The 19,149-nt window shown below is 42.5% G+C and overlaps 1 long non-coding RNA gene across 1 annotated transcript; it reads right to left on the bottom strand.

Moving 5' to 3' along the window:
* Positions 1 to 551: 551 nt before the first annotated feature.
* Positions 552 to 17,433, bottom strand: LOC134359167 (uncharacterized). Its single transcript, XR_010021054.1, has 3 exons — positions 17,394 to 17,433; positions 13,971 to 14,146; positions 552 to 595 (listed from the first exon to the last, which is right to left on the bottom strand). It is a non-coding gene; the product is annotated as an uncharacterized LOC134359167 (long non-coding RNA).
* Positions 17,434 to 19,149: the final 1,716 nt, after the last annotated feature.

Raw genomic sequence — 19,149 nt, 5'->3', positions numbered from 1 at the left:
AAAATACCAGATTGCACAGCTCAAAGGTAAACTATAGGCTGCAGATTGCAATGATCATAGTCCAAAAAATGTGTATTTTTCTAAACTTTTTCTCTGACAGTACAGTCTCACTGTTCCTTAATTCACCGCTTCCAAGGTTGAAGGTCCTAGTGACCTGAACAGAACAGAGTGCTCAAGGCATGTCTTAATCAGAACCGAGAACCTAGAACAGAACAGAACAGAAAATGTTCAAAACATGCAGCAGGTGAAGGGACAATCTGTGCAGTGAGGAAAAATGAACATATCATGTCAATGCCTTTTCATTTGTTTTGATCAGTTCTCTTAATTTCTTCTTCGTTTCTTTTTTTCTCTTTTTTAATCATGGTATGGCAGTAATTCACTGTAAGTTGTTTACTTGTTTCTCGTTGGCATCATTAGCTAAATTCCCAGGTGTTCTATTTTGTGACCTGGAATGGGCAGATGGTCCTAGTTAGTAAGGTTGGAGATGCTAAGCTTGTATCCACTGGAGTTTCATTGAAGGGTAACCACTGAAACATTTGAAAACCCGAGGAGCTTGGCATGGTGAATATGGAGGGGTTGTTGCTGATGTTTCTTCCTGTGGGGAAAAAATGGAACTAGGAGTCAATGTTTAAAAGTAAGGAATTACCCATGTAGGATAAAAATAGGATGTTTTCTCTGTTGTGAGCCTTTAGAACTCTCTTCCTCAAAGGGCAGAGTATTAAAATATCATTGAGATAGATCTAGAATCTTGATAAACGTTCACCTCAGTCATTCTTTTCCAGTGTTAAAACTGTACTCGTGATCTCTTAATGGTATTTTAAAAAATCATGATGTCCAATAATCTGACCCAGCCAGACAGCTTTAGATGTCAATGTTTTTCAGTGTATTAGTAAATGGTTGATTGTTCAATTCTTCCCAGTGTAGCATAAAGCCCTAAATTCCCTACACTTGCGCTCATTCAGAACTATTTCATGAAAGGAATTGCCTCAGGGAATGTTAACTGAAAAGGCTGGCAGTGTTCAATTTTTACTTTTCAGCCAAGTTTCCATAAAATACTAATTCCTCATTTTCTTTTCCACTTTCTCTCTCACACAAAGATGCAAACACAAACACGCACTCTTCCTCACTTTCACTCTCATTCACTTCTTCTTTCTCTCTGTCTCTCTCTCACTCTCACACACACACACATAGAGTCAGGCATTGTTCTATGATTAAGAGTATGATGCAAGATCTCTGCTCCTTCAACATCAATTTTGGTAGCAGATCTACAAACCAGTCTGGGCTCCACTCTGGCACCCACTGACTGACTCCCAATACCTCTGATTACTTATTCAAATTCTTTTTGGAAACCTTACACTTCCAGCATGTCTCAGGCAATGCCTCCTCATGCAGCTGCTGAATGCCTGGTTACTTCTGCCTCTGTGAGGCCATTTGGAAGATTTCATTCTCGTCTCTTTACTATAGTTCCCAATGCATCACTGATAAACTACTGAATCAGGATAAGGTGGCCAAAGAGTTTGAATAGTTAAGAACTATGTTATTTATCTTTGGCATGGAGCTTTCAAACCGAGGTGCACGTACAACAACTGTGTCATTGTTAAAGAAACTGCTGGAGAAACTCACCAGGTCAGGACAAAGGGTGGTCAGAGTCAGATTTCAAATAACTGGCATACGTCATGAAATATGTTGTTTGGTAGTTGTCATACATTGCAATACATAATAAAAATCCAAAACTTGCAATATGAAAAATATATTAAAGAATTAAATTAAATCATTAGTGCAAAAATACAGCAAAAAGAAAGAAAATAATGAGGTAGTGTATATGGGTTCATTGTCCATTCAGAAATTTGATGGCAGTGGGAAGAAAGTGTTCCTAAAACTTTGAGTGTCTTCAGGCTTCTGTACCTCTTCCTTGATGGTAGCACTGAGAAGAGAGCATGTCCTGGGTGTTGGGGGACCTTAATGACAGATGCTGTCTTTCTGAGGCATCACCTTTTGAAGATTTCTTGATGCTGGGGAGACTAGAGCCCATGATGGAATTGGCTGAGTTTGCAACTTTCTGCAACTTTTTTCGATCCTCTCCATAGCAGCCAGTGATGCAGCCACCAAAATGCTCTCCACAGTACATCTGTAGAAATTTACGACCATCTTTGGTGACCTACCAAGTCTTCTCTAACTCTTAATAAAACATTGCTGCTGTCATGCCTTCACTGTAATTACATCAATATGTAGAGCCCAGGATACAGTAGAGCTTTAGGGATGTTGATACCCAGAAACTTGAAATGCTTAACCTTTCCACTGTTGATCCCTCGAAGATGACTGGTGTATGTTCCCATGATTTCTCCTTCCTAGACAACACACAACAGAATGCTGGAGGAACTCAGCAGGTCAGGTAGCTTCTATAGAACTGAATAAACAGTTGACGGTTTAGGACCTAGACAGTTCCTTATTTAAAATTTTAGTAATGTCTGAATAATAATGGAAATATAATGTTTGATTAAGTTTTCTTTGTTGTTTACATAAGTAACTACAGGTTATATGTAAAAGTAAATGAATGGTATAAATGTGCACCATTATGCCACCATGTTATATGTATGGGTCCTGCAAAAGTAAAAACAAAACTAAGAACGTTATTATCCCAAAGCTGTGTTTTTCTTTCAATTAGTTTTATGGTTTGAATTTACAAAACTTAACAGTGGCACGAAAGTATTATTTAAATGAATCAAAAAGTCTACCACTCTGTTGAAGTGCAGTGAGGTGTTTGAGCTTAAAATAAAAGCACAGCATGATTTCTTGAACAAAAGGAGAAGACAGTTGAGTTAAAAGCAATGCAAAACACTCACAATTCCATGGGTTCATAAACAGTGAGTATGGGTTGATAATTATCATAAATAAAAAAAGCAGAAATGCCTGGCTACCTTAGAATGACAGATGCGTTCAATTACAAGAGAAAACTGGAATATGAATACTGAGTGAATTGAACAATATTTTGAAGTAAGTGAAATAGCCAAAGCAAAGTGAGTGCCAGTTTTGCTGAGTGCAAATGATGGACGAGCATACAGTTTACATAGAAGTTTAACTGCTCCAACTAAACCACCTGAAATGAGCTTTGCTGATATTGTGAAAGTAATGCATGTACATTTAGAACCAAAGTCAGTGTTGATTGTAGAACACTTTAGGTTTCATAAGTGGAATCAGAAGGAAGAGGAGTCTATTTCAAATTACATAGTGGAATTGAAGAAATTGTCTGAGCATTGTGAATTCAGGGATCGGTTTGACATGCACTGAGCTTGTGGAATCTTACAAGAATGCAGTTGAAAATGGCTCCCGTCTGAAACTCAACTCACATTTGAAAGTGTAGTTGAAATCACTGTATCAATGGAAACAGCATCCAGAGACACATTTGAGTTGCAGTCAGGAATGAAAGTAAGCGTGAACAAAATTGCAACATTTAAACATAAATGTGCCTGGCCAATCAAATTGTGTTACCTTTGTGGCAGGGGCTCAGATACACCAAACAAATGCAGGCTTAAAGGTGAACCTCATAGAAAATGGAACCAAGTAGGACACATACAAAAAACATGTCAGGCAAAATAAAGTAAATGGACCGCACGGGGAAGACAAAATGATAAAAAGTAAAGTTCTAGTTTCATAAAGAGCACTAATATGCATGCAGTTGATGAAAAATCTGACAATGGTGAGAGTGATACAGTACTGAGTGGACTTGAGATTTAAAATGTGAAAACTAACCAAGAGACAGGCAATGTGGCTTACACCAGAAGTGAATGGCAAATTAATTAAAATGGAATTAGTCAGTAGCTCGGTTTTTTTATTCATTTCATGAAATGAGTTTGAAAGGCATTTCAAAAATACTGAACTGAAGCCTGCAGATATCCAACCAAAAAACTTACACTGAAGAAAAGATAACTCCTGTGGTAATAACATTTGTAACACTGAAATACAACAAGCAGCTTGTATGTGGTAAAAAAACAGGAGGGCCAGCATTGTGGGGAAATGATTGGCTGAGATAACTACAACTTGATTGCAGATCCATCCATCATTTGCATGCCGCATCCCCTGCAATAGAGTCAACTGGAGACGGAATAAGAACGGCACTGGATGTACAAGGATGGCATTGGAAATCTCAAACATATCAACAGTAATGAAGTGTTAAATGAAAATGCAACATCCAAGTTTTACACGGCCCACCTGGTTCTTTATATCATCCGTGATAAAGTAACCAGTAAACTAGATTGCATAGAGGCTGAAGGAATCCTTTCCAAGCTTGAGTGGAGCACTTGGGCAATGCCAGTTGTCCCAGTAAGCAGGAAGGATGGATCTGTCAGGATCTGTGGTAATTTTAAGATCAACATCAACCCAGTACTGAAAGTCAATCAATACCCTCTGTCCAGAATACAGAATATTTTTGCAAACCTTTCTGGAGGGAAATACTACAGTAAAGTGAACTTACTGAAGCCTACCTACAGATGAAGATGGAAGAAGAGTCCAAAGTGTTCCTTTCCATAACACTGACAAAGGGCTTTATCGCTATAATAGGCTTAATTTTGGAGCAGCATCTGCACCTGTACTCTGACAAAAAGCTAGGGACCAGGGACTGCAAGGCTACCCAGACACTCAGTATTACCGGTAAGGATGACAAGGAACATCTTGGAAATTTCGAGACAATGTTAAATCGATTAGAAGGTTATGGGTTCGAGCACGATGCAACAAATGTAAAGTCATTTAAATTAATTGTCACTTAGTGTGGTCACACCATTGATGCACAAGAGTTACACAAGTGTACTGAGAAAATTCAAGCAGTAGTGGATGCCCCAAGGCCAAAGGATGTGTCACAGTTGTGAGCCTTTTTAGGATTTCTCAATTTATGTGTGTTGTTCTATATTTCCTACATTCTATATTTCTCTCTATTTCTGTAGCGGCTATGTCTTATTAGGAGTTTGACAAGATTTGGTTTGTCACCTAAAACACTCGAAAACTTCTATAGAAGTACTATAACAGATTTCTGCTAATTGACTATAACAGGTTCCTGCTAAACCTGGCTACTGTATTCCACCCCTTGAAATCATTACTACAGATTGGGGAGAAATAGTGATGGACAAAGCAGTGTGAGGTCGCTTTACAAAAGACAAAGGAAATGGTGATGAGAGACGCTGTATTCATACATTATAATCCGCGTTGTTCAATGAGGCTTGTCCCTGACACCTCGCCCAGTGGTACAGGTGCAGTCATGTTACACGTGAGTAATGGACATGGACACCCTTTGTATCGTGTTCCCTTTCTGCTGCAGAGAAAATTTACTCACAGATTGACAGTGGGAACTTAAGTCTAGTTTGGGGTGTGAAACATTTCCACCAGTAGTTGTATGGGGGAGAGTTTACCCTTATTACTGATCATCAACCACGGGTGTCCATTTTCAATCCACGGAAGGGTATTCCACTAGTAATATGAGTGCAGAGATGGGATACAATTACAAGATCGAATTCAAGATGACAACTAATCATAGAGAAATACTGATCGGTTGTCCCACTTACCCTTGGAAAAGGAACTATCTGAAAAATTTACAAAGGAGGATACTCCTCTTGATCTCTTCTCCCAAATGCAAATCAAAAGTCTCCCTATTGTGGAGAGATGATCAAAGGGAAACAAAAAAAGACCTCACACTGTCTCAGGTCTACAAGGGGACCCAAAATGGCTGGAATGTGCAGCAGAGACTCCAGTTCCTCCATTTTTACCAGTATTGGTATGAACTTGCTCTTGACAATGGTTGACTTCTGTGGGGATTGAGAGGTGTTGTATCATCCAAGCTGAGAGCTAAAGTGTTGGAAGAGCTACACGCTGGTCATCTAGACGTGGATAAAATGAAAGCGTTGGCTCAAAGCTTTGTCTGGTGGCCTGGGGCAGATCAGTGTTATTTCAGTAATATTTGATTAATATTGTAAATATATTGTTTGATTAAGCATTCTCTGTTATTTACATAATTGATTATGGGTTATATGTGAAAGTACATAAATGGTATACGTCATTACGCCACATCATATGTGTGCATCATCACACCACCATGTTATATGTGCATGTAAAAACCAAACCAAGAATGCACACAAGTTATCCCAGCTCTTCTTTCTATTATTTCTATGTGTTTGAGTTACAAAACATAAACACCATAGATACTGCCTGATCTGCTGAGTTCCTCCAGCAATTTATAATTTATGTGTGTTGTTGGATTGGAGGGAGGCGAATGTTGTCCCCTTGTTCAAAAAAGGTAGTAGAGATAGTCCAGGTAATTATAGATCAGTGAGTCTTACGTCTGTGGTGGGAAAGCTGTTGGAAAAGATTCTTAGAGATAGGATCTCTGGGGATTTAGAGAATCATGGTCTGATCAGGGACAGTCAGCATGTTTTTCTGAAGGGCAGTGGATGTGATCTATATGGATTTTCGTAAGGCATTTGACAAGGTTCCACATGGTAGGCTTATTCAGAAAGTCAGAAGGCATGGGATTCAGGGAAGTTTGGCCAGGTGGATTCAGAATTGGCTTGCCTGCAGAAGGCAGAGGGTGGTGGTGGAGGGAGTACATTCAGACTGGAGGGTTGTGACTAGTGGTGTCCCACAAGAATCTGTTCTGGGACCTCTACTTTTTGTGATTTTTATTAACGACCTGGATGTGGGGGTAGAAGGGTGGGTTGGCAAGTTTGCAGACGACACAAAGGTTGGTGGTGTTGTAGATAGTGTAGAGGATTGTCAAAGATTGCAGAAAGACATTGATAGGATGCAGAAGTGGGCTGAGAAGTGGCAGATGGAGTTCAACCCAGAGAAGTGTGAGGTGGTACACTTTGGAAGGACAAACTCCAAGGCAGAGTACAAAGTAAATGGCAGGATACTTGGTAGTGTGGAGGAGCAGAGGGAGCTGGGGGTACTGTGAAAGTTGCCTCACAGGTGGATAGGGTAGTTAAGAAAGCTTTTGGGGTGTTAGCTTTCATAAGTCGAGGGATAGAGTTTAAGAGTCGCGATGTAATGATGCAGCTCTATAAAACTCTGGTTAGGCCACACTTGGAGTACTGTGTCCAGTTCTGGTCACCTCACTATAGGAAGGATGTAGAAGCATTGGAAAGGGTACAGAGGAGATATACCAGGATGCTGCCTGGTTTAGACAGTATGCATTATGACCAGAGATTAAGGGAGCTAGGGCTTTACTCTTTGGAGAGAAGGAGGATGAGAGGAGACATGATAGATGTGTACAAGATAATAAGAGGAATAGATAGAGTGGATAGCCAGTGCCTCTTCCCCAGGGCACAACTGCTCAAAGCCATGAGGACTTGGCTTTAAGGTAAGGGGTGGGAAGTTCAAGGGGGATATTAGAGGAAGGTTTTTTACTCAGAGAGTGGTTGGTGCGTGGAGTCAGATACACTAGTGAAGTTTAAGAGACTACTAGGCAGGTATATGGAGGAATTTAAGGTGGGGGCTTATATGGGAGGCAGGGTTTGGCACAACATTGTGGGCCAAAGGGCCTGTACTGTGCTGTACTATTCTATGTTCTATGTTGTATATTTCCTACATTCTATATTTATATATTTCTCTCTATTTCTGTAGCGGTTATGTTTCATTAGGAGTTTGACGAGATTTGGTTTGTCACCTAAAACACTCGAAAACATCTCTAGAAGTACCATGGAGAGTATTCTGACAGGCTGTATCACTGTCTGGTATGCGGGGTGCACAGGACCAAAAGAATCTGCAGAAGTCATACTAGCGACTATATTTCATTAGGAGTTTCAGCAAAGACAAAGACTCCAGCAAGTTTCTACAGATGTTCTGCGGAGATCATTCTAACTGGTTGGGTCACTATCTGGTAAGGAGAGGCCACTGCACAGGAATGGAAAAAGCTGCAGAGAGTTGGAAACGCAGCCAGCTCCATCATGGGCAGTAGTCTCCCACCATCAAGAACATCAAGAAGGCAATCTCTTAAAAAGGTGGCATCGATCATTAAGGACCACTACTATCCAAACCACGCTCTCTTCTCATTACTACCATCAGAGAGAAGGTACAGGAGCCTGAAACACACACATTCAACATTTAAGAACAGTTTCTGCTTCGTCACTTCAGATTGCAGAATGAATATTGAACCCATATGTACTACCTCGCTATTTTTGCTCTCTTCTTACACAGCTTATTTAATTAAAATTTATATAGAAACATAGAACACCTGCAGCACAATACGGGCCCTTCAGTCCACAAAGCTATGCCGAACATGTCCTTACCTTAGAAATTTCCTAGGGTTACCCATAGCCCTCTGTTTTTCTGAGCTCCATGTACCTGTCCAGGAGTCTCTTAAAAGACCCTATCGTATCCGCCTCTACCACTGTCGCCTGCAGCCCATTCCACGCAATCACCACTCTCTGTGTGAAAAACTTACCCCGATATCTCCTTTGTACCTAATTCCAAGCACCTTAAAACTGTGCCCTCTTGTGCTAGCCATTTCAGCTCTGGGGAAAAGCCTCTGGCTATCCACACGATCAATGCCTCTTATCATCTTATACACCTCTATCAGGTCACACCTCATCCTCAGTCACTCCAAGGAAAAAGGCTGAGTTCACTCAACCTATTCTCATAGGGCATGCTCCCCAATCCAGGCAACACCTTGTAAATCTCCTCTGCATCCTTTCTATGGTTTCCACATCCTTCCTATAGTGAGGTGACCAGAACTGAGCACAATACTCCAAAAGGGGTCTGACCAGGGTCCTATATAGCTGCAACATTACCTCTCAGCTCCTAAACTCAATCCCACAACAGAGTCAACCTGTGCAGCAGCTTTGAGTGCCCTGTGGACTCGGACCCCAAGATCCTTCTGATCCTCCACACTGCCAAGAGTCTTACCATTAATACCATATTCTGTCATCATATTTGATCTACCAAAATGAACCACCTCACACTTGTCTGGGTTGAACTCCATCTGCCACTTCTTAACCTGGTTTTGCACCCTGTCAATGTCCCGCTACAACCTCTGACAGCCCTCCATACTATCCACAACACCTCCAACCTTTATGTCACCAGCAAATTTACTAACCCATCCCTCCATTTCTTCATGCAGGTCACTTATAGAAATCACAAAGAGCAGGGGTCCCAGAACAGATCCCTGAGGCACACCACTGGTGACCGACTTCCATGCAGAATTTGACCCATCTACAACCATTCTTTGCCCTCTGTGGGCAAGCCAGCTCCGGATCCCCTTGGATCCCATGCCTCCTTACTTCCTCAATAAGCCTTGTGTGGGGTACCATGCTGAAATTTATATACACTACATCTACTGCTCTACCTTCATCAATGTGTTTAGTTACATCTTCAAAAAATTAATCAGGCTCGTAAGGCACAACCTGTCTTTCACAAAGCCATGCTAAGTATTCCTAATCATATTATGCCTTTCCAAATGTTCATAAATCCTGCCACTCAGGATCTTCTCCATAAACTTACCAACCACTGAAGTAAGACACACTGGTCTATAATTTCCTGGGCTATCTCTACTCCCTTTCTTGAATAATGGAACAACATTCATAACCTTCCAATCCTCCGGAACCGCTCCTGTCCCCATTGATGATGCAAAGATCATCGCCAGAGGCTCAGCAATCTCCTCCCTCACCTCCCACAGTAACCTAGGGTACATCTCATCCAGTCCCGGCGATTTATCCAACTTGATGCTTATATATATCATTTTTCTTGGAGTATTTTATATGTATTGGACTGTACTGCTGTCATAAATACCAAATTTCATGACATAAGTCAGTGATTCTAAAGATACAAAGGTTCAAATGTTCAAAGGTTGAATTTAATGTCAGAGAAATGTATACAATAAACACCTGGAAATGCTTTTTCTTCGCATTGATAATTCCGATTCTGATTCATTTGTCCAAATCCTAAATGACAATCATATGTGGCAGATACAGCCTCCTGTTAGTGACCCACACTCAGTAAGGAAGGGAGCACAAGAGTTTGTCCTAATACTCAGTGCATTGCAGTGGGAACGCAATAGCTATAGTCTGCTGGTTGGTAGACATAGTTCTTCAGGAAGAAGTTTATGAGTTAGTTTTGGCTATTGGAGAGTTGGATAATGAAGTCTGGGCTGAGCTGCTGACATTTGAGCCTTTTCACGACATGTAAAACATCTACAACATCGGTTGTTTCTGGTCCCAGACATGAAAAACCGGGGTATGCTGACACATGAGTCTAGGATCCAAAGAATTCCTTTTAAACCGAGATGAGGATGAATTTCTTCAGCAGATATTTGCAGATTTAATTGCCTTAAGAGACCAAGTCAATGGGTGCACTTCAGGCAGAGGTTGATAGGTTCTTGATTAATTAGGGGGTTAAGGTTTACAGGAGAAGGCAGGTCTATGGGCTGAATGGCATAATTCTGCTCCAAGATCTTATGGTATTATGGTCTAATACATCTGTTGCTGAAATCCTCATCCATTTCTCAGGCCTTCAGACCCAGACTAGTCCATTGTTTTCACAACCAACCTCTGTGTTCTGTAAGTTGAGGTCATTCAATGCCCTGCTGATTGCATCTAGGTTTGAACAAGTCCCATTAACCAACAGGCTCTGTTTATCTAACTGCCCTTCACCCACCACAGCTTCAAGCTGCAAAACTTCACATGAGTCTTCATCTTCCTCCATGACTTCACCCATCCCCCACAGGATTAGCAGTCCTTCCAGAACTCTGCATTCCTCTATCCCTTGTGATCTCTTGTGATCACCTTCCATCAAACAGCTAGGATGCTTTAGTCAATTAGTCTCAGGCTCTCTATTACTTCATCCTTAAAACCTACCGCTTTCAGAATCTTTACTTCACTCCTCCTAAACTAATATTTTTCAATGGCTCTTTGTCAAATTTTAATCTGATCATACATTTCTGAAGTGCCTTTGTATATTTTCCCCTCATGAATGGGATCACATGTGTATCAAAATGATGCTGCTTTTCAAAGGCACCTTCTAACAGTAGACAGACAGTATCTTTTGCCAGGGTTGAAATGCCTAATACCAGAGGGCTTGCATTGAAGTGAGAGGGGATAATTTTAACGGAGATGTGAGCAGCAAGTCTTTTTTTACACAGAGAATGGAGGGTGACTGAGATGCGCTGCCCAGGGTGGTGGTAGAGGCAAATACATTTTTTTTTAGGCATCCGTTAGTCTCATGAGACTATGGATTTGCGCCTTGGAATGTTTCCAGGGCGCAGGCCTGGGCAAGGTTGTATGGAAGACCGGCAGTTGCCCATGCTGCAAGTCTCCCTGCTCCACGCCACTGATGTTGTCCAACGGAAGGGCATTAGGACCCATACAGCTTGGCACTGGTGTCATCACAGAGCAATGTGTGATTAAGTGCCTTGCTCAATGACACACACGCTGCCTCAGCCAAGGCTCGAACTAGCAACCTTCAAATCACTAGACGAACGCTGTAACCACTTGGCCACATGCCAACACAGAGGCAGATACATTAGGGACTTCTAAAAGATGTTTAGATATGCACATGAATGTGAGGGCAATGGAGGGATATGGGTAGTGTCTAGGCGCAATGCCTTAGTTTAGTTAGCCATGTGATGACTAATTTATTTGGTTCAGCTCAACACTGTGAGCTGAACATATGCTTACTTTTCTGTGTTCTATGCTCTATGATTATATTCTATGTTCTAACATGTTTCACATAAGCAGCAATGATTTCAAGAATCCTGTGTGTCAAGTAATACCAAAATAAAGAAAAAAAAGCTTATACTTCTGACATTAATAATTCCAGGATATCCTGAAGTAGTTAACGGCCAATGAAATGCTTCTTTTAAAGGTAGCTTTCTTCTTAGTTGGTCCCTTACAATCATGGATGATTTGCTTCTGGTTGTGTACCTCCCAGGGTGGTTGGTAAGGCCAATGTAGAAATCAGAATCAGAGAATCAGGTTTACTGTCATTGATATATGTTGGGAAATTTGTTGTTTTGCACTGAAATATATAAAATATACCATAATTCATAATAAGATATATATATAAAATTTAATTAGTAGTGCCAAGAGAGAGCTAAAATAGTGATGTGGTGTTCATTGACCATTCAGAATTCTGATGAGGGATGGGAAGAAGCTGTTACTAGAATGTTGAGTGTGTGTCTCTTCCACAAACAGGTGAGGAGGTGCTTGATGGGACAGGCAGTGGGTAGTTCAGAAGGTGCTGATCTCCTTCTAAGATTATGTGGGGCCTCCATGTGATTCTTGGTACAGAGATCCAAGGCTTTCAGTACATACCAAAAGCTGCCTCTCCAGTTTAAGCAGCTGTGGACCATAGATTCCCAGGAGTCAGTAATAATAGTTACATATTTTCAGAGAGTATCTGAGAATATCTTTCAAACTTTCAAATATGCCTCATTATAATCTTGTACTTTATTGCTTACCTGAGCTGCATGCATTCAGTAGACTTTATACTGTATTCTACATTGTAATTGATAAAGCTCATGACAATAATAATCCAATTCCACTATCAAACTTCTTTGTGTGTCGACGTCCTCTCCTGGCAGAGCTTAAATTAAAGTGCTTTAGCAATCTGCTGTAAGCCATTGAATAATATGACCCGCCCAACTGTAGCCAGAGGAAGTGGTCAAGACGGGTACAATTGCAATATTTATGAGGCATTTTAAGTCAATGAGAAGACTGGAAGTTGAAGCCCCATGGCTAAAGCCTGGAGACTGGAGGCTGGAGGCCTACCCATCTGTGTGCGTGGGAGAGAGGGAAGGGACTTGCTTTGTTGCTTTTGTGTTCCATTTTGCTGTGTTCTGTGTTGTTTGGCAAGCATTGTGGGCATGGGATGTTGGTGTTGGAATGTGCAGCAACACCTGTGGGCTGTGTCTAGGATATCTTTAGGTGTGTTGGTTGTTAATGCAAATGATGCATTTCCCTGTGTGTGTGATAACTGAATCTGAATCGGAATAATTACTTGGAGAGGAGGGTCATGCAGTGTTATGGGCCAAACATAGGCAACTGGGACTAGCAGGGGCAATGCTGTAGTCTGTGGGGATCAGTTGAGTTGAAATGCCTGTTTCTGTGCTGCATGACTCAATGACTCCAACGATACAACTAGAAGCCTCAGCATAGACGATATAGGCCTAGGAGAGGGTGAATCCAGGATTAGATTAGATTAGATTATGAGGCCACGCAGTCCTCTTTTATTGTCATTTAGTAATGCATGCAATGTAATGTAATGCGATGGCTAATTCTATCTATCTAACATTCCTCAAGTAGGTAAGTGTTCCTAGGTTATAGACAATAATGTAAACAGACTTTTGATACCAAGCCTCATAAGGGATATTGACAGAGAAACAGATGCTTCACCAAAGGTTTAATGCTTAAGGAACACCATAAGGAGGTGGAAAAGTGGGGAGGAAGAAAGGTTTAGGGAGGGAATTGCTGAACTTTGGGTCTTGGCAACAGAAGGGAGAGTCCCCAATGGTCACAGAGTCATACAGCAAAGAAACAAGCATCTTGTTCCACTCAGTCCATGCTGACTAACCAACAACCAATTATGCTAATTAGATTTTATCCTCCCTGTATCTGTAGATTCTACCACTCAGCTCCACCTTAGGGGCAATTCACAGCAGCTAATTAACCTATCATAGGCTGTACCAAAGCGTAGACATGGTTTTCAAGTGTGTCAGTGTTGGGGACAGATTTGTTGGTAAGCAGGTCAGTAGGTGCAGGAATCTGATGAACGGAAGGTTGAAATTCTCTGACTCCAGTAGTGAGTGAATTGGGAGAGAGCTGTATCCATGGGTGAACTTGAATTGGAAAGAAAAATGAGTGGAGAGCAACAAATGATCAAAGGTGGTTTAGTAATTGAGATGATACACCTTATTTCCCGCGGAGCATCAAGAAAGCTCACCTCTGTCCTAGGACACTGACGAACTTTTACCGCTGTACCGCTGACAGCATACTCACCAATTACATCTCAGTGTGGTATGGCAATTGTCCCACATCGGACTGCAAAGCCCTCCAGCGTGTGGTGAAAACTGCCCAGCGGATTCGAGTACAGGAGCAGGGAGGTACTACTGCAGTTGTACAAGGCCTTGGTGAGACCACACCTGGAGTATTGTGTGCAGTTTTGGTCCCCTAATCTGAGGAAAGACATAAACAACAGGAATTCTGCAGATGCTGGAAATTCAAGCAACACACATCAAAGTTGCTGGTGAACGCAGCAGGCCAAGCAGCATCTTTAAGAAGAGGTGCAGTCGACGTTTCAGGCCGAGACCCTTCGTCAGGACTAACTGAAGGAAGAGTGAGTAAGGGATTTGAAAGTTGGAGGGGGAGGGGGAGATCCAAAATGATAGGAGAAGACAGGAGGGGGAGGGATAGAGCCAAGAGCTGGACAGGTGATAGGCAAAAGGGGATACAAGAGGATCATGGGACAGGAGGTCCGGGAAGAAAGACGGGGGGGGGACCCAGAGGATGGGCAAGAGGTATATTCAGAGGGACAGAGGGAGAAAAAAGAGAGTGAGAGAAAGAATGTGTGCATAAAAATAAATAACAGATGGGGTACGAGGGGGAGGTGGGGCCTAGCGGAAGTTAGAGAAGTCGATGTTCATGCCATCAGGTTGGAGGCTACCCAGATGGAATATAAGGTGTTGTTCCTCCAACCTGAGTGTGGCTTCATCTTGACAGTAGAGGAGGCCGTGGATAGACATGTCAGAATGGGAATGGGATGTGGAATTAAAATGTATGGCCACTGGGAGATCCTGCTTTCTCTGGCAGACAGAGCGTAGATGTTCAGCAAAGCGGTCTCCCAGTCTGCGTCAGGTCTCGCCAATATATAAAAGGCCACATCGGGAGCACCGGACACAGTATATCACCCCAGTCGACTCACAGGTGAAGTGTTGCCTCACCTGGAAGGACTGTTTGGGGCCCTGAATGGTGGTAAGGGAGGAAGTGTAAGGGCATGTGTAGCACTTGTTTCGCTTACACGGATAAGGGCCAGGAGGGAGATCAGTGGGGAGGGATGGGGGGGATGAATGGACAAGGGAGTTGTGTAGGGAGCGATCCCTGCGGAATGCAGAGATGGGGGGGGGAGGGAAAGGTGCTTAGTGGTGGGATCCCGTTGGAGGTGGCGGAAGTTACGGAGAATAATATGTTGGACCTGGAGGCTGGTGGGGTGATAGGTGAGGACCAGGGGATCCCTTTTCCTAGTGGGGTGGCGGGAGGATGGAGTGAGAGCAGATGTACGTGAAATGGGGGAGATGCGTTTAAGAGCAGAGTTGATAGTGGAGGAAGGGAAGCCCCTTTCTTTAAAAAAGGAAGATATCTCCCTCGTCCTAGAATGAAAAGCCTCATCCTGAGAGCAGATGCGGTGGAGACGGAGGAATTGCGAGAAGGGGATGGCGTTTTTGCAAGAGACAGGGTGAGAAGAGGAATAGTCCAGATAGCTGTGAGAGTCAGTAGACTTATAGTAGACATCAGTGGATAAGCTGTCTCCAGAGACAGAGACAGAAAGATCTAGAAAGGGAAGGGAGGTGTCGGAAATGGACCAGGTAAACTTGAGGGCAGGGTGAAAGTTGGAGGCAAAGTTAATAAAGTCAACGAGTTCTGCATGCGTGCAGGAAGCAGCGCCAATGCAGTAGTCGATGTAGCGAAGGAAGAGTGGGGGACAGATACCAGAATAGGCACGAAACATAGATTGTTCCACAAACCCAACAAAAAGGCAGGCATAACTAGGACCCATATGGGTGCCCATAGCTACACCTTTAGTTTGGAGGAAGTGGGAGGAGCCAAAGGAGAAATTATTTAGAGTAAGGACTAATTCCGCTAGACGGAACAGAGTGATGGTAGAGGGGAACTGATTAGGTCTGGAATCCAAAAAGAAGCGTAGAGCTTTGAGACCTTCCTGATGGGGGATGGAAGTATATAAGGACTGGACATCCATGGTGGAAATAAAGCGGTGGGGGCCAGGGAACTTAAAATCATCGAAAAGTTTAAGAGCGTGAGAAGTGTCACGAACATAGGTCGGAAGGGATTGAACAAGGGGGGATAAAACTGTGTTGAGGTATGCAGAAACGAGTTCAGTGGGGAAGGAGCAAGCTGAGACAATAGGTCGGCCAGGACAGGCAGGTTTGTGGATCTTGGGTAGGAGGTAGAAACGGGAAGTGCAGGATGTGGGAACTATAAGGTTGGTAGCAGTGGATGGGAGATCCCCTGAGCGGATAAAGTCGGTGATGGTGTGGGAGACAATGGCCTGGTGCTCCTTAGTGGGGTCACGATCGAGGGGTAAATAAGAGGAGGTATCCGCGAGTTGTCGCTGTGCCTCGGCAAGGTAGAGGTCAGTACGCCAGACTACAACAGCACCCTTGAAAGACATCCTTGCCATAGAGGGAGTACAAAGAAGGTTCACCAGATTTATTCCTGGGATGGCAGGACTTTCATATAATGAAAGTCTGGATCGACTAGGCTTATACTCGTAGGAATTTAGAAGATTGAGGGGGGATCTTATTGAAACATATAAAATCCTAAAGGGATTGGACAGGCTAGATGCAGGAAGATTGTTCCTGATATTGGGGAAGTCCAGAACGAGGGGTCACAGTTTGAGGATAAAGGGGAAGCCTTTTAGGACCGAGATTAGGAAAAACTTCTTCACACAGAGAGTGGTGAATCTGTGGAATTCTCTGCCACAGGAAACAGTCAAGGCCAGTTCATTGGCTATATTTAAGAGGGAGTTAGATATGGCCCTTGTGGCTAAAGGGATCAGGGGGTATGGAGGGAAGGCTGGTACAGGGCTCTGAGTTGGATGATCAGCCATGATCATACTGAATGGTGGTGCAGGCTCGAAGGGCCAAATGGCCTGCTTCTGCACCTATTTTCTATGTTTCTATGTTTATCAGCAACCAATTGCCCACCATTGAGAACATCTACCATAAACACGGGCAAAAAGCATAATCAAGGATGCATCTCACCCTAACCATGGACTTTTTACTCTCCTCCCATCCGGTAGGCGCTACAGGAGCCTCTGCAGAGGCTCCCTCACCAGTAGGCACAGGACGAGCTTCTTCTCTGAGGCTGTGACCCTGCTGAACCTCACATCACAGCGCTAAGTAGTATTGCACCCATATTGTACTGTCTCAGTACTTTTATATTTGTGTGCTGTAGCACTTACTTTTTATTCACAGTTATTTTGTAAATATCACTATTCTTTGCATTTCTGGTCAGATGCTAACTGCATTTCACTGGCTTTGTATCTGTACTCGGCACAATGACAATAAAGTTGAACCTAATCTAATCTAATCTAATTTCAGAAGCGGAGCTCAATGCACCATAAGTAGGCTTACCAGAGGCACAAATTAACCTCTACCTTTGTCCCCCTAAACACACATTACTTACCCTTAAAATGGCGTGTGCAGAGAAAATATTTCCTTTGTTGGATTATTCCAGACAGTGGTGTAAGCCTTTTAAGGTTGGAACTTGGTTATTAGCAAATGAAATCAGGAAAGTAGGAGCAAGCTGATAAAAATGTTGGAACTCTCTCATTAGAGACTGCAGATACTGAGCCAATGGAAATTTTCTTGACCAATATCAGTACATTCTTGCTGTTCTGGTATCAGGAGATATGGAGTAAAAGCAGATAAATGGAATTGTGAAGCGGAACAGCTGAATAATATTTTCCTTCAATTTCTCTCCACAATCTTACTACTCTGTTCCATCCAAGGGAAAATGTTTACACCAAACTTGCAAAGCAAACCACATGAAATAATATTAAGCAGGTCATTTTCTTCTGTAACACCAATCGTAAAATGAGCCGTTCTAGCAACAATACAAAGTGTTCTTTTGTATAGTGAGTGTGATCTGTCATATTATCCTTTTGATACTTATTTGTTACCTGACAGCACATCATGTTGGAACATCTATATTTACTCCTTTGGTTACAGAGCTATTTAAAGCTTTGATTAAGTAGAACGTGTGGTCATAAATGTTTGTATTGGCTCATTTTGTACCCTCTTTCCTTTCTTTCTATGGAGTGTCTATATTTAGAGGCTAGTGTGCTGTGTATACTTGGAAGAGTATCACTCTGATGATGCATTCAAGAGCCTATTTAATCTGATGCATATTAATTGTAGTGAAGAGTACTTAGGTTTATTTTTATTGCCCCATTCTTTCCAGTTGAACGCCTAGTGGCTAGAACCTACATTTTTACAGGGCCTCATCATCTCCTGATGATGTCCAATAAATTGTTTATGAAATGGATTATTTCTGTTTCAAAAAATCATAAGAGCCAATTTTGCAGCTTGACGCGATCCTGTGAATGGGTATTACTGATCAGAAAACATGCAAAAGGAATGCTGACCCACACGCAGAGCAGAAGGGTCACACGCTGCAGAGGGGGAGTCAGTGGAGATAAGGATTTGTCCCTAGAGTAGTGTGGAGGGCAGGTGTTTGTACCAGGTTTCTGCTGGAGTGGCAGGAAGGACAGGGCCTCACACTCAATCCCCAGCAGAGCGGTGCACAATTCAAGCAGATTTCCCTGTTAATGTATGGAGTTACATATCTCCGACTATTTGGGCTGGAAGATCAAGAGCACTATAACACGTTGCCACTCAGTGAATTGCCAGTGTAGCTCCCAGTCTGGATTTAAAGCATGAAATTACTTGGATTATTGTAAAAATTAACTTGTTTTATTGTTGCCCTTTTAGGAAGGAGATCTTTTGTCCTGCCCCAATTACCTTCTTAGGAAATCACTCCAGATCAAAAATGACTGCAGTTCTTTAGGCTCTGAGCTGTCTGAAGGGGCTACTGTGGAATCTACTCTCCTTGCCACAGGTGGAGCAGGAGGTGCACCATGGACTGACTGGATGCTTGCACATTTTTTTTGTTACTTACACTTGGGAAGTGCTTGGAATCTTTTTTTGCACATGGGTGGTCCTAGGCCATGTAGTCCTTTGCGTCTAAAGGCATCTGAGGACTTCCTTGAAGTCTTTGCTCTGTCCTGCTGGAAATTTCTTAATATAATAGTTTGGCGAGGAGAAAACTTGTTTTGGAAGATTGGGGGCACTGAAGCTAAGTTATATCTGACATACCGACTGCTGAGTCGGAAGGAACGAGTTTTCTCCAGGATGCATCAACGAGTACCTTCTGAAAGAAA

This window comes from Mobula hypostoma, chromosome 20 (assembly GCF_963921235.1).
Source record: "Mobula hypostoma chromosome 20, sMobHyp1.1, whole genome shotgun sequence".
Lineage (NCBI taxonomy): Eukaryota > Metazoa > Chordata > Chondrichthyes > Myliobatiformes > Myliobatidae > Mobula > Mobula hypostoma.
This window is presented reverse-complemented; position numbering and strand designations above follow the sequence as displayed.